The following is a 13444-nucleotide window of genomic DNA, read 5'->3' as shown; positions in this document are numbered from 1 at the left end:
CGTTGTAGAGTGGTGGTTTGCATGCCATAAATTCTTTGTACGAGCAACCCTTACGCTCTACCAATTTCTCCTTGTTTGAACTTGCATTATCCTCCAAATTCTTTATCCTTTCATCCACCACTGATAACACCGTGGTTTGGATTTTATCGATGAAACCCGACAACTGTTCTCGATTGCTTTTCCTACCTCTTCAGCAATCACTTCTCTCATTTGTTCGGTGACTCTTGGCACCGCTTCGTCATTTCCTTTATCCGTCATCTTTGAAACTGAAATGTTTACATTTAAACGTTAAACATTTCGTTTATAACATTGCTTCTTTTATTTTGGTTTAGTCAAGTTCTCAACTTGCTTTAACTGTTTAAATTTAGTGCACCTCCCGGGTTTAAGTGTGTTAACACACTTTTCCCATGCACTTTAATTTCCTTCTCATCCATATATAAGACATAATTTGTTAACATAATAAATTAATTCTTACCGGACGATCGATCAAGCTTGAACCGAACACTTTTGTTGACAACCTTAAGCTCTGATTACCAACTTGTAACACCCTTAATAATTTAACAAAATATATCGGAATGTTTCATGATACTTTATAAAATTGGAGTTTACAAAAGCATTTACCGTTTTAAACCATACATACTAGTGAAATTTTCCAAACATGTTTAAGATGGTACAAAATTCATTTAGAAGCCATCCCTACTAATCAACTAACAACTAGCTAAAGGATTCAAAGCACCATCAACCAAAAGTATTTGTGACATGTTTAAAGTTTAGACAAAATTATATTCATGCGGAAGCTTCAATTTGCGTGTTCGGTTCTTGACAAGGTGCTTGATCATCATCCGAGAGAGATTTATTTGTACCTAGAGTCAAACACTAAAAACCGTTAGTTTCGACTTAGTATACAATGTATAAACAAGTTTGACAACATGAGTGGCCCTAAAATACAAGTTTTTCCTGGGTTCCACCGTAAATTACGGTGTCACCGTAAATTACGGTGGACCTGGAATGATTATGGTTCTGCCGTAACTCAGGAGGTTCTTACCGTAACAGTTTGAGCTCCACCGTAAATTACGGTGGAACCGTAAATTACGGTGGGCTCTGCACATTTACCCTTTTACTATTTTTCAACTTTACAAGTTCGTAACTTTTTACTCGCTTATCCGATTTAACCAATTCTTCTTGCTATGAGTCCGTAATAAAACCTCGGACTTAAACATGTAAATTTTACATTGCGGAAACCGAGATACCCACAATTTGGTTCCCAAATTTCCTTATTCCCGTTATTCGACCCATTAGTATGAGTGCATAGCATCTCTTTTCATTCTTAAAACTTTTTCAACATATTTACCCAAATACCCGGGCTCACATACTTGGTGTTTTCACGCCAATTCCCTGGCTTTGCATTTCCTCTAAAACTATTGCTTGATTGTTCGGAATTCAAGCATTCCGTTTCAACAATCCTTTTTCCTTTAACATCATTGTTCGACCCATATCCCGGGTTCTTATACATAGATTCACTATCACCAAATCATTAGCATGGTGCAATTTATCATTTATCTAGATATGAGACTTTCAAGTCGCTACTTCCGTGACTATTATAAAACATCATTTTAACCCGTTTTGCCATTTAGTGAAAACCATCACTTCAATGACTAACCCAACTAAATACCGAATTCTTGTTTTGACCCGTTTGATAGTCGAGTGCACTTCGGCACTTAGCGACACATCAAACGCATCCTTTACACTACAACATCAATTACATTTCAAACAAAAGTAAATAAACTTAATTTGACGAGACTAAAGTCGCGTACCTTCAAAGCACACCTTTTCCGCGGGTATCACCTCCGGCGTGTCCACTTGACGTCCCGGATTCCTTGCCTAAAGAGTCCAATTCATAAAAGATTAGAACTCTTTTTCATAAGCTTTAACGCATTCATTCATTACATATGTAAATCTGCGTTTTTAGCAATTTTTAATATTTTAATCCTCATTTAGGCGTTTTATCAAACACCTTGCGGGTCAGATTTTTACACAATCTAAACCAAGTTCATAACTTGAATTTATCACTTAAATTAGCTTCAATTAGACATTATACACATATTTTAACATCAACAATTTCAGAGATTATCTCCAAATTTCAATTTTCACTAGAACAAGAGTCTTAATCCTAGTGTTTATCGAGTTCTACTAACTTACTAATCACCCACTATAGTGATTTTGATTTCTACAACTAACATGCAAGATTTTAACAAGAAATCGTCTAGGGTTTGTCCCTAGACTTCACATTACTTCCAATTTCATGTTTTACAACACATAATCAAGCTCAACCTTCGATTTCAATCTCATGGCAGAATTTGAATTGTATCAAAATAACCTAATTTGACATACCTTATGACCTTCTTGACGAGGAGATCACGATTCTATGTTTAGATTTCGATTTCAACAGAATTTTGGCCTTCAATTTAGAGTTTTTGTTGATGTTAGGGTTTGGAGGTGTGGGTGTCGCCCCTCTCTGTTGTTGATCGACCAGAACCTCAATTTTTGAGGTGTTTGGTTTGATTTCTTACTACTTAGTAATTAGAGTTTCATATTTAACAACTTTAGTCCCTCCACTCTTATCTAGTTTATATTTTTGGCCCTTTTTAACTCATTCAAATGTTACTACAAGATTTTTAACTAACTAGGTTATTTATCCTAGTTAGCTTATTCTTGTTTATTATGTATTTTATAATTCTAGTATATAGTTTTTAAATTTCGGGATGTTACAAATTTCTTGTTTGGATATTATCTGTAATAATGTATTAGTTTATTCGGGATACGGTATGGGACGTATCTTTAACTGGATTATATAAATAGTTGTTATGGAAACTTCTGAACAATCTATTTCGCTCAGTGCCACGCCCCGATGATTCCGCCATCGGTTGGGGTGTGACACGTAATGGTAAGACAAATTAAACAAACAAATAATCATATCATAACATATGGTAATTTGCACGTAAGGTTTCGGAAACGTGTATTGGAAATCGGACACATGATACACCCAAAAGTAAAATAAAAAGGGGAGTTAGATTTACTCACAACTTTGCGTATGGAGATACCTTGAAAATATCGCGCGGGGAAAGATAAGGAAATAAGGATTCTTAATGGATGAATACGGTTACCCTAGATAATTAAAATACTACATAAGGATTTGTTAATATTTACAGGTTAAATATAATTCCTAGTATTTAAGGTTTACAAATTAATTTAATTCATTATTAAAATTAATTCATTTATAATGTTTTATGTAAAAAGAAAAGAATTATAACTTATTTATGTTTTTAATTTTAAAGGTTAAATTATAAAGGTAAAACAATAATATATATATATATATATATAGAAAAAGTATATCGTACATTACGGCTTAACGTACTTCACGTATAACAACGTGCGTGATTTGTTATATAACATGAGTGACTAATGTTTTCAATATGCGTGATTATTGTGTTTCAACATGCGTGATTTTGGATTTTTGAGTTATAACGTGTGTGATTTTAAAATGAACGTGCGTAATTACCTGTCGTACGTGATGTACGTTAAGCCGTAATGTATGTTAACCTTCCTATATATATATATGGTCAGGATTTAGAGAAAACGGTGAAAAGTGTGAGAACGGTGAAAAGTGTGAGAACGGTGAGAATGATTATGGATCGTACGATCAAAACAATTTATGGACTAGATTGGCACGGTGGCGTTTTCTTAAATAACACCAATTCTATTAAGTGGACGCGCTTCATTAAGGGTATAAGCGTCTTTAGACTTCTCTACCAAAAACGCCAAACTAATGAATAAAACGCCATTACGGCCAAAACACATCCTATATAAACAAAACATCTCAGACATTCAATTAACACACCCCGAACCAGAAACGCCATATTTACTACTATATACCATTCATCTTAAAAACGCCAAAAAACCCAAAACATCACACCAAACTCAAAAACGCCATATTTTACTATATACCAATCATCTTAGAAAACGCCAAAAAACGCAAACATCAAAGATTCCAAAAAATCGACGTTTCTAAAAAAAACAATAAAACGTCGCGTATTTGTTAAACGCCAAAAAATGGAGAGGTGATGTGAGACACGTTTAAAAAAAAGAATATAAAAGGACAAAAAAGCCCTCCCGCCCTTCACTATGTCGCGTGACACGTGTTACGCCAGAATCCGTTCTCACACTTTTGGGTGTTTTCTCCTGATCCCGTACATATATATATATATATGGGAAGGATCCACTAAAAAGTGGATTTTGCCTAAGTAGCCTAAGAAGGATTGTGATGATGACATGTGGCACTCCTAATAAGTAGGAATGAAAGGCATTTTGGTCCTTAGAAATAGGAGTAAAAATGACATGTGACACCCTTTTGTTTTTTAAAAATACAATAAAAAATCTAGTACAAAAAAATATAGCACAAAAATTCTAGTATAAAAAAATATAGCACAAAAATGTAGTACAAAAAAATATAGCAAAAAAAAATCTAGTACAAAAAATATAGCACGAAAAAATTCATCAAAAAAGTAGTAAAAAAATCCAACACAAAAAAATTGAGAAAAAAAAATTTTAAGACAAAAAAATTCAGCACAAAAAATTTAGCACAAAAATATAGTACAAAAAATCCAGCACAAAAAATGTTATACAACATAGAAATACAACACATTTTAGTGGGTTTTTTTAGTCTTCGTATTTTATATAGCAATATGATACTCAAATTAAAGATAAAAAGACGCTCGATTTTACGGCGAAATTTTTACGAAAAAATAATGTCGTATAAAACAATTATGAACGTTTAAAAAATGGGGGTGAAATATGCATGTGCCTTGCATGTGGAGAGAGAAAGTCCATAAATATGATTTTCCCAAGATACCATTGCACTTCTCCTTTCTCCTACACTTTCATCTTAACAATTGATTTGAAAAATGAATGGTTAAGATTCCTTCTCATCCTACTTAGGCAAAATAAACTTTTTATTTGATCTTACATCTATATATATATATATATATATATATATATATATATATAATGTAAGTATCTATAGAAAACTCACTTTAATTTAGAAAACCCGGGAAACTCAAAGCTCCCGATGTTTTTTTCTTTTGAAAAAATTTACACATGTTATATACATGTTTTTAAGGGTTTTGGGCAAAAAAAAAATCAAAAAAGCGCCGAGTAGATATTTTTTAAAAAAATAAACAAAAGTTTTGGTGTAACACATGTTACAAATATGTCAGATGAATGTAACATGTGTTACACCAAAACTTGTTTATTTTTTTAGAAAATATCTACTCGGCGCTTTTTTGATTTTTTTTGCCCAAAACCCTTAAAAACATACATATAACATGTGTAAAATTTTTCAAAACAAAGAAACATCGGGAGCTTTGAGTTTCCCGGGTTTTCTAAATTAAAGTGGGTTTTCTATACATCCTTCCCCTATATATATATATATATATATATAGGGAGCCTCTAAAATGAAAACCATCTCCAGTTGTAAGAACCGCGAGAACCACTCTCAACCAATCAGAACATGACAACCCAAAGGGTATTTTGGTCATTTACTTCAAATGTCAAATCCCTTCTCTCTCTTCATTTAAATCACTGAATTTTTTATTACCTCTCTCCTCTCTCCTCTCTCCTTTCTATTTAAATCTCATCTTCCTGTATTGTTTTTGAACAAATTTTGAAATCTCTCATCTTGTATCTCCACTAAACAAGATAAAGAGCATAATGTAAACCCTATCCCTCCAACAAAACAAAACACCTCCGCCCCTTTTCTTATCTGTCTCATTCCCCGTCCGGCGACAACATCATCACCGCCGCCTGAACCTCTACTGCCGCCGCCACCGTCGTCATCTCCGGCTGGTTACTAGTGCCTGAAAAGGTGTCACCAGAGAGGGAGCCGCAGCTGGGACGTCGCTGGCTCCTCTGGTACGTAAACAGGGGGGTTGTCGGCTGCACTTGGGGGTAGCAAGCTCCAAACCCCTTCGATCTGCAACCTATCTCAGATCTGCAAAAGAGATGGTGGCTGCAACTGTTCGGAGACGACCGGTGAAGGGCGGTTTTGTGGTGGTGCGGTTTGACCTCCGGCCGGTGGGTGAGGGGGGGGGGGGGTGTTGTTCTGAAGATGGTGACCGAACCCCATCATTCCCCACCCGAACCACTCTCTTCTCTCTGCTACTCCGGTGACCGAAGATGGTGACCGAAGGGGGGGGGGGGTTTAGTGGTGGAGATGGTGGGTTTGGCCGGTGGTTGGTCGACGGCGGTGGATGAAGGCGGTGGTGGTGGGTCAGCCCCACCCTGTGACGGCGACGGTGGGTCAGTCACGGTTCAGTCGGCGGTTTTGGTGGGAGTTCGGCAGAGGGGGAAGGCGGTGGTGGTTTGTGGGTTTTGATTTGTGGGTTTTTGATTTGTTGAATCTGGGTTTTGAATGTTTTGATTTGTGGTTTTTGATCTGTGAAATCCTGGCCTATTCTTGATCTGTTGGATTTTTGGTATGTGTTCTTTCTTTTTCTGGGTTTTGAATGTTTGAATCGGTTGAATCTTTTGGCCTGTGTTCTTGATCTATGGGGTTTGAATGTTTGATATGTGGGTTGAATGATGTTCAGGTTCCTTGTGGGTTTGAATGTTTTACGAGGTTCAAAATCTGAGTTTTTTTATCCGATCCCTGGGTTTTTTGATCTGTTGAATCTGGATTTTGAATGTTTTGATTTGTGGTTTTTGATCTGTGGAATCCCGTTACTGTCATTTTGTTTGCTACTGCCATTTTTGGGTTTGTTTAAATCAGTTGAATCTGGTGCCTTTTTGAAATCGGCGGTGATGATAAAAAAAAACGGAAGATGGCGCGGCAAGGACGGCGGAGGGTAGGTTTTTAAAACCTGCAACCCCTCTTTTGCAACCTTTTGATTATCCGCGAATCTGAGCCAAACCCCGTTTTATTTTTCGAGATACACTTTGTTTTGATGTTTTGGTATTTTTCCCCTCTAGTCGATGATGATAACGATATATCTGAGACACCTCCCCGAGTATGCGATTCTGGGTGCGTTCATTTTTGCGTAAAAAAGTTTTTGAAAAAAAAAAGTTAAATCGTAAACTTTTTAATGTAAAATGTAAACTGTTTAACGTAAAAACGTAAAACGTAAAAAGTTTTATGTAAGACGTAAAAAGTTTTACGTAAGACGTAAAAAGTTTTACGTAAGATGTGACAACCTGAACTTTCAAGGTTATTCTTGTTTAACTTCGTGGCACTTGACTTATATCACTACTGTTTATGTTTCACTACACGACGTCACTATGTATATGTTGCGTAAACTCATTTAAACCTGTTTAAATTACATTACATCATTAGGATTAATTGGTTGTGAGTTTATAGGATTAATTAGTTGTGAGTTTATTATGTTAAATACTAAATGCTTGTTATATGAACATGCACTATAGTCTACAATGTACACCCACTATTATTATGTACAATTGGCCCAAATATCTAATCATTGTGATAAGATCTTCGGCCCATAAGAACCCAACAGAAGCCCACCTTTGACCGATTATGTTATATTACGTAACACATGTGGAGGTGCCCCATAATTCCCCAAACCGCCATGACCCACCGTTGGTTGATTGTGCGATTTATTGACATCAACAAAAAAAAAACAGGAATTATATATATAACACAATCACATCACCTCTCTCCTTCGCGAAACCCTAACGTCCCTGCTCTCAACTTACGGCAACCATCACCAACCTTTTCCCAGCCAAAACGCAGTTCCGGTCGCCGGTAAGTCCCTCTCCCTTAGTTCGTGACTCTTTAAACTGACACTTTCGTCGCGGTTTCTTCGTCATGGTTTTGGTTCGAATTGTGAATTCTTGATTACGTGACTCCATGCTTGACTGTATATGTTTTGCAAACTTGAGTTAGTGTGTGAAAACCTGTATGCATGTATATGTACATAACTATAGTAAATCTGTATGCATGTATAATTGTATCTGTAGCCATGAGGAATAAGTGATTATATGCCACTGTTAATGGTGAATACATATGTAATGTTATATAAGTGTGTATACATGTGCGTATGTAATCAGTTGTATGCATGCGTTCATGAGTATAAGTGTGAGAGGTTCAATTTGCATGCATGATTGGTTAATTACAGGAGCATTGACATGAACGTGAACATGCACAGTAGGTCCACCCATGAGTTTCAAGTATGATGATGTGTGTAAAAATAATTATTTAATAAAAAGAAAAGTTAGGTGATGCTTTCATGAAATAGATGCATACATGTTTTCCATTTAATTTAATATATGATTTAGAAACATGAATGATAAGGCAAGATTTAAGATTTAGAAGTTTATTTACAATAAAAATCTAATCTGATTGTTCGGCAAATTGAATTTAATGTGATTAATGCTATCTTGGATATCCGTGCTTACTTGGTAATTGTACAAAGATTATACACCATACTGTCTGCATGCTAGTCACTAGATACCTGAAAGATTCGTGTATCTGCATGAACACACATACTAACAACCAACGGTAATCATGTTAGGACAAGATTTACCAAACCTCGACTCTTAATTGTGCTAGAGTCTAAACCGAGCAACCAAAGGTGAGTTCACACTTTCCACAAGGCATGGGATTCCCAAGGGTTGGGAATGGGTAAGGGATTGAAACTGAAACTGCGTGATCTCCTTGTTTGGAACACGTACACACCCTCTTTATTGAAGGGTGACAACATGTGATAAGTATTTAATCGGAACCTGCGTAATCTCTTGGTTTGGAGATTACGTACACACCCTCTTTACTGAAGGGTGACAACACGGATACTAGGCCAAAACTCTCTATCATGAAGTCCCTCCTTTTATATCGACTTAATCGCCGGGCCAATGGCGAGCGGGTCATTAGTTAGATAGCGCTATTTAGGTTTGACAAGCCTCACACCGTGCCGTAGAGGACGGGCGTGAACTAATGGATCTGGGCACTAGTCAATGATGATAGACATTGACGTCAGGGCACCAACTTACTTTAGTCAGTGGTCGATATGGTAAACGGGTCTAGTGGTTCACATGGGGAAGCCCCCACTGGTTATGAATATGTTTGGGAAACAGGGAAAAACGGGATAACTATAACTTACAAACGAACTCATGGTTTTTGAAACAACTTAACAATGAACACCAACTGTGAACTCGCTCAACTTTGTTGTTGATTCGTTGTTACATGCCTTGCAGGCCTTTAGGTGCATATCATTGGAACTTGCTGTCTGGGAGGCTGAAGTGGTCATGGGTCGAGATACATGGAATCGCAACACAAGACTAATGGTTTTTACATGTGGTTTATATACACTTAACGAATGAATTATGCTTCCGCTGTATACGGTGAATTATTTGTAATGTTATAACACTTAATGTTAATAAATGAAAGTTTTATTTAAATATACCTATGAGTTCAATGTGATTGGTGGCTTGGATCCTGGTCATGTCACGCCTCCTGCGATGATACTCCGCTGTTGGAATTTGGGGGTGTGACAGATTGGTATCAGAGCCATTGGTTATAGTGAACTTGGTTTTATTTAAAAAGGGGAAAAATGTTTTTGTAAAACCAGACTATAACCGAGCAGTTCTGAAAACGTGAATACGACCATGACACTCAGCTCCAGATTGCAAGGTTCGTCTCTCGTATACTCATTGTATTGCTTAACTAGTGAACACCTACATATGATATTGCATGTGATTGCACGTTTAGCACAACAGTATGAATTCATGTATTACTTGCATGTGTTATGTGACTAATAGGGTGGTATTTCCCTAAACATTCATGAGTTACACTTCGTGATGCTCTTTGTTTGCTACTCGAGTTTGAGGAACCATTTGACATGAGTTAAGAGGAGCTGAGGTGAGCATGCAAATCACAATATTATTGTGGGTGCACACATAATAATAATGTGGGGTGCATGCAAGTCCCAGTGAGGCTTAACAAGTGAAAAAGGGGTTCCGTTCCGTTATTTGATAGATGTGAAAAGTAACAAACTTATAGGGGTCATGGCAGTGATTGTACCCTACTCGAACGTGAACTTTTCATTCCTCTTTGGATCCTTTCGAATCTCGATGCTATCGAGTATTTACTGAACACCCATCTAAACGCCTAGCGAACTATGTGTAATGTTGGGTGCTTGTACGAACATCCCCGAGTTGGATGTTGCAACGACAATGATTGGTCTATATCTTTCTCACCTTTCTTCGTTTGCTGGAGCTTAACGTATTGACGCCTTAGAATTTCAAAGTGCGATCACTTCTGCAACACTCTCGTAACATACCGTGTATTACTCAGTCAACTTGCAAGAACGATGGACCTCAGCATTTGAACGACCCTAGTTACCAGCAACGAACTTCAGTGATTTAACTCCAATCGAATTCTTAACCCCAGCCAGCGACTCATGGGAGTCAACTCATACGAATCAATCAGGACATAAGCAATGACCATCGACAATAACGTGGAATGTGTAGCTGCCAGCAGTGAGTAGCACTTTAGGACGTGGCTCAGAATGTGAAAAGATGGACCTTGATGGTGAAGAATCATAGGACTTCGTTTCGAGCGACGACATTGGGAGCAGCAGTCACAGCAACAACAAGGTATTCGTAAGCCTAGCCCACAGTATGGGAATAAAGGTGCCTACAACTTGGATGGGTCGTGGTTAAGTAAAGTAGACAACGACCAAAGGAACAATGACAGTACTTGAAATCCTTGCAATGAAAACAGCAACACTGGAGATGATGCTCATGGAAGGGCATTTAGGGTTGACGTGGACGATGCCAGGATGGTGGCAACTAGGAAGCTTATATGGGTAGCTAATCGCTTCGTCTCAGCCCTGCTTAACCCTGGTGCTTCTCGAAACCAAACTTGTTATGGAACTCGCTGATGGCAAGCCAATGGAAGTCTTGCATATTCATTGGGATGCAAACTCGACCTTGCGGGACAAGTATTCGACATCGACCCTCCTTTTTACTATCCTTGATTGTCTCGAGTGGAAGGAAAATTTTGCATCACTTATACTTTGAAGTGTCAGAGTGGTGTAAGGGCTAGCATCATATCAGCAATGAAGGCCAGAAAACGTCTACAGAGGGACTACCCCGCTATGTTGGCAACCGTTACTAATGTTTGGGCTAAGAAAAGAGGATCGAGGATCCACCAATTGTTCGTGATTCCACCCAACATGCTACGGGAGGAACTATCAGGTTTACTTCCACAACTATTAGACAAACTCTCAATTTGATCTCACGCCAGAGGCAGCCATGATTCTTCGTATTTCTTACCGTCTTGCACCAGGAGGGTTGCGAGAGTTGTCAAATCAACAACAGGGCCTGTTGGACAGGAGCTTTGTCGGACCTAGTTTTTGCTATGGGGAGCCCCAGTTTTATCCAGGAAGATATGTGTACTGATTATTAAGAACCTAACAAGGTAACAACCGCTTGCCTCGACCATGTATTGAAAACCTGTCGACCAGTTGTGAGGGACAAGCTTCCGTTTGAGGGTTGACTAACGAACGAACTACCATCAGATGTAAGTCCAAGGGGAGAATGCTCTTAGAACGGCATATCAAACGTAATGCTACCATTTCGACTTGGTACACCAAGATCATTGAGTTGATCAACACACCAGCAGCTTTATGGGCCACAAGAATCGACCGTGTTTGTTGATGATGTTTTGAATCATTACCAGGAGGAAGGAACAACATGAGCGGCATATGTATCCTATTCTAGAGCTCCTGAGGAAGAAATCACGCCGCGCGAAGTTTTGTTATAAGGTAACTTCTGGATTCGAGAGGTACATTTTGGTCATAAAAACAACGAAGTGGGAATACACGTGAATCTCTCGAAGATCCATTTTGTTAGAACTGATCGACACCAAAGATCCCTCCAAGGATATAGCAATTCCTTGGCCCCACTAGACACTATCACGATTCACCACAGGATTTTCGAAGATCGTGCAGCCTAAATCTCTTTAGCACAGCAGGGTGTTGTGTTCGTGGAAGACAAAACAGGAGGACGTCTTTTCAGCTTTCAAATCCCAACTCTGCAATGCACTAAACATCGTCTTTACCTAAGAGTACGGGTGATCTAGTGGTATACCATGATGGTTCGAATCAGAGACCCAGTTACACACCGATGCAACACGAGAGAGTGATGGCGTACGTAATGGAGTTACAATGAGGGACTGCACAACACACGACCTGCGGTGGCAACCGTGGGCCTTGGATTTAAGTTGGAGGCATTACTTGGACGGTACCAGATGCGTTATTTAGACCGATCACAAGAGCCTCCCGTGTACCTTGGCTTCGACAGAGCTAAATCAGTTAATCGCATCGCTGGAGGGAAACTCTAGGATAATTACAACTATGAAAATTGAACGTGCGCGAGCTTTGCAGCTCACTATCGACTCTAACTTACCTGACCAGAACTGAAGGAAGAGGACTTTCAAGTTGAACCCATACGGGGCATGGAGAAACAACCTTTGACAGGTCGGACGATACTCGTTACCTCATAGAACGAATGTGGGTCTCGTTATACGACAACTGTAGGGAACTCGTGTTGAGCAAAGCACACCGGCTTTGATATTCTAGTCGTATGGGTTTTGCTGAGAGATATTGGGATTTATAAACCATGTACTGATGATTGGGCGTGAAGGCCCACCTAGCTAGGTATGGGAATGATGTTTGATGTCACACCCCGGCCGCGTAAAACAACAAACCGCGGCGGAAACGCCGGGGAGGTGAGTGGCGACAGAATTATTGTTTCAACAACCATGGTAAATAAAGTTATGTATTATTAAAATTTAAAGTTATATTGTCTTTGAGTTCAAACTAAACTAACATAATAACTGTCTTTTAAGTCACTAAGGCCCGAGTCCGCCTAAGTGAAGCACAAGCATCATCATGCATTAGCACCTGAAACACATGTAAAAATAGGTACGTCAGCATAAAAATGCCTGTGAGATACATAGGTTTTGTTTATGCAGATTCATGACTTGTATTTGAAAGGAGAGTTTAATAAAATGTAGTCATGAACCTTGTAAAATGTTTTCCTTTGTAAAACCATGTGAAAATCAATGAAAATCAAATGATGATGAAATGATAATGCATGGTTAAATGAATAACCAAGTAAAAGTGAATTTGTATAAAAATGTGTAATTTGTAAAACAATGTCATGTTTATGTATGAAATGTTTCATGTGTTGCCCAAGTGGTTTATATAACGCAACGATGTATAATACGATAAAAGCACTTATATATAGGAAGTACCAGCGGCGTATCCACCATGCTTTTATCATATAACACATAACCCCGTTACATAAGTCACTTATCAATAACCAACCAAAATGTCTTGTTCCATGTCAATATGTGTATGTGTAAACTATGTAC

At 38.2% G+C, this 13444-nt stretch overlaps 1 long non-coding RNA gene across 1 annotated transcript; it reads right to left on the bottom strand.

The window, feature by feature from the left end:
- Positions 1-604: 604 nt before the first annotated feature.
- On the bottom strand, positions 605-2467 carry LOC118479269. The gene is made up of 3 exons (XR_002559461.2): positions 2392-2467; positions 1815-1881; positions 605-863 (listed from the first exon to the last, which is right to left on the bottom strand). It is a non-coding gene; the product is annotated as an uncharacterized LOC118479269 (long non-coding RNA).
- Between the last annotated feature and the right edge of the window lie 10977 nt (positions 2468-13444).

The sequence above is a fragment of the Helianthus annuus genome, chromosome 7, assembly GCF_002127325.2.
Source record: "Helianthus annuus cultivar XRQ/B chromosome 7, HanXRQr2.0-SUNRISE, whole genome shotgun sequence".
Classification (NCBI taxonomy): Eukaryota; Viridiplantae; Streptophyta; class Magnoliopsida; order Asterales; family Asteraceae; genus Helianthus; species Helianthus annuus.
Note: the sequence above shows the minus strand (reverse complement) of the source record. Positions and strands in the feature narration are given on the sequence as shown.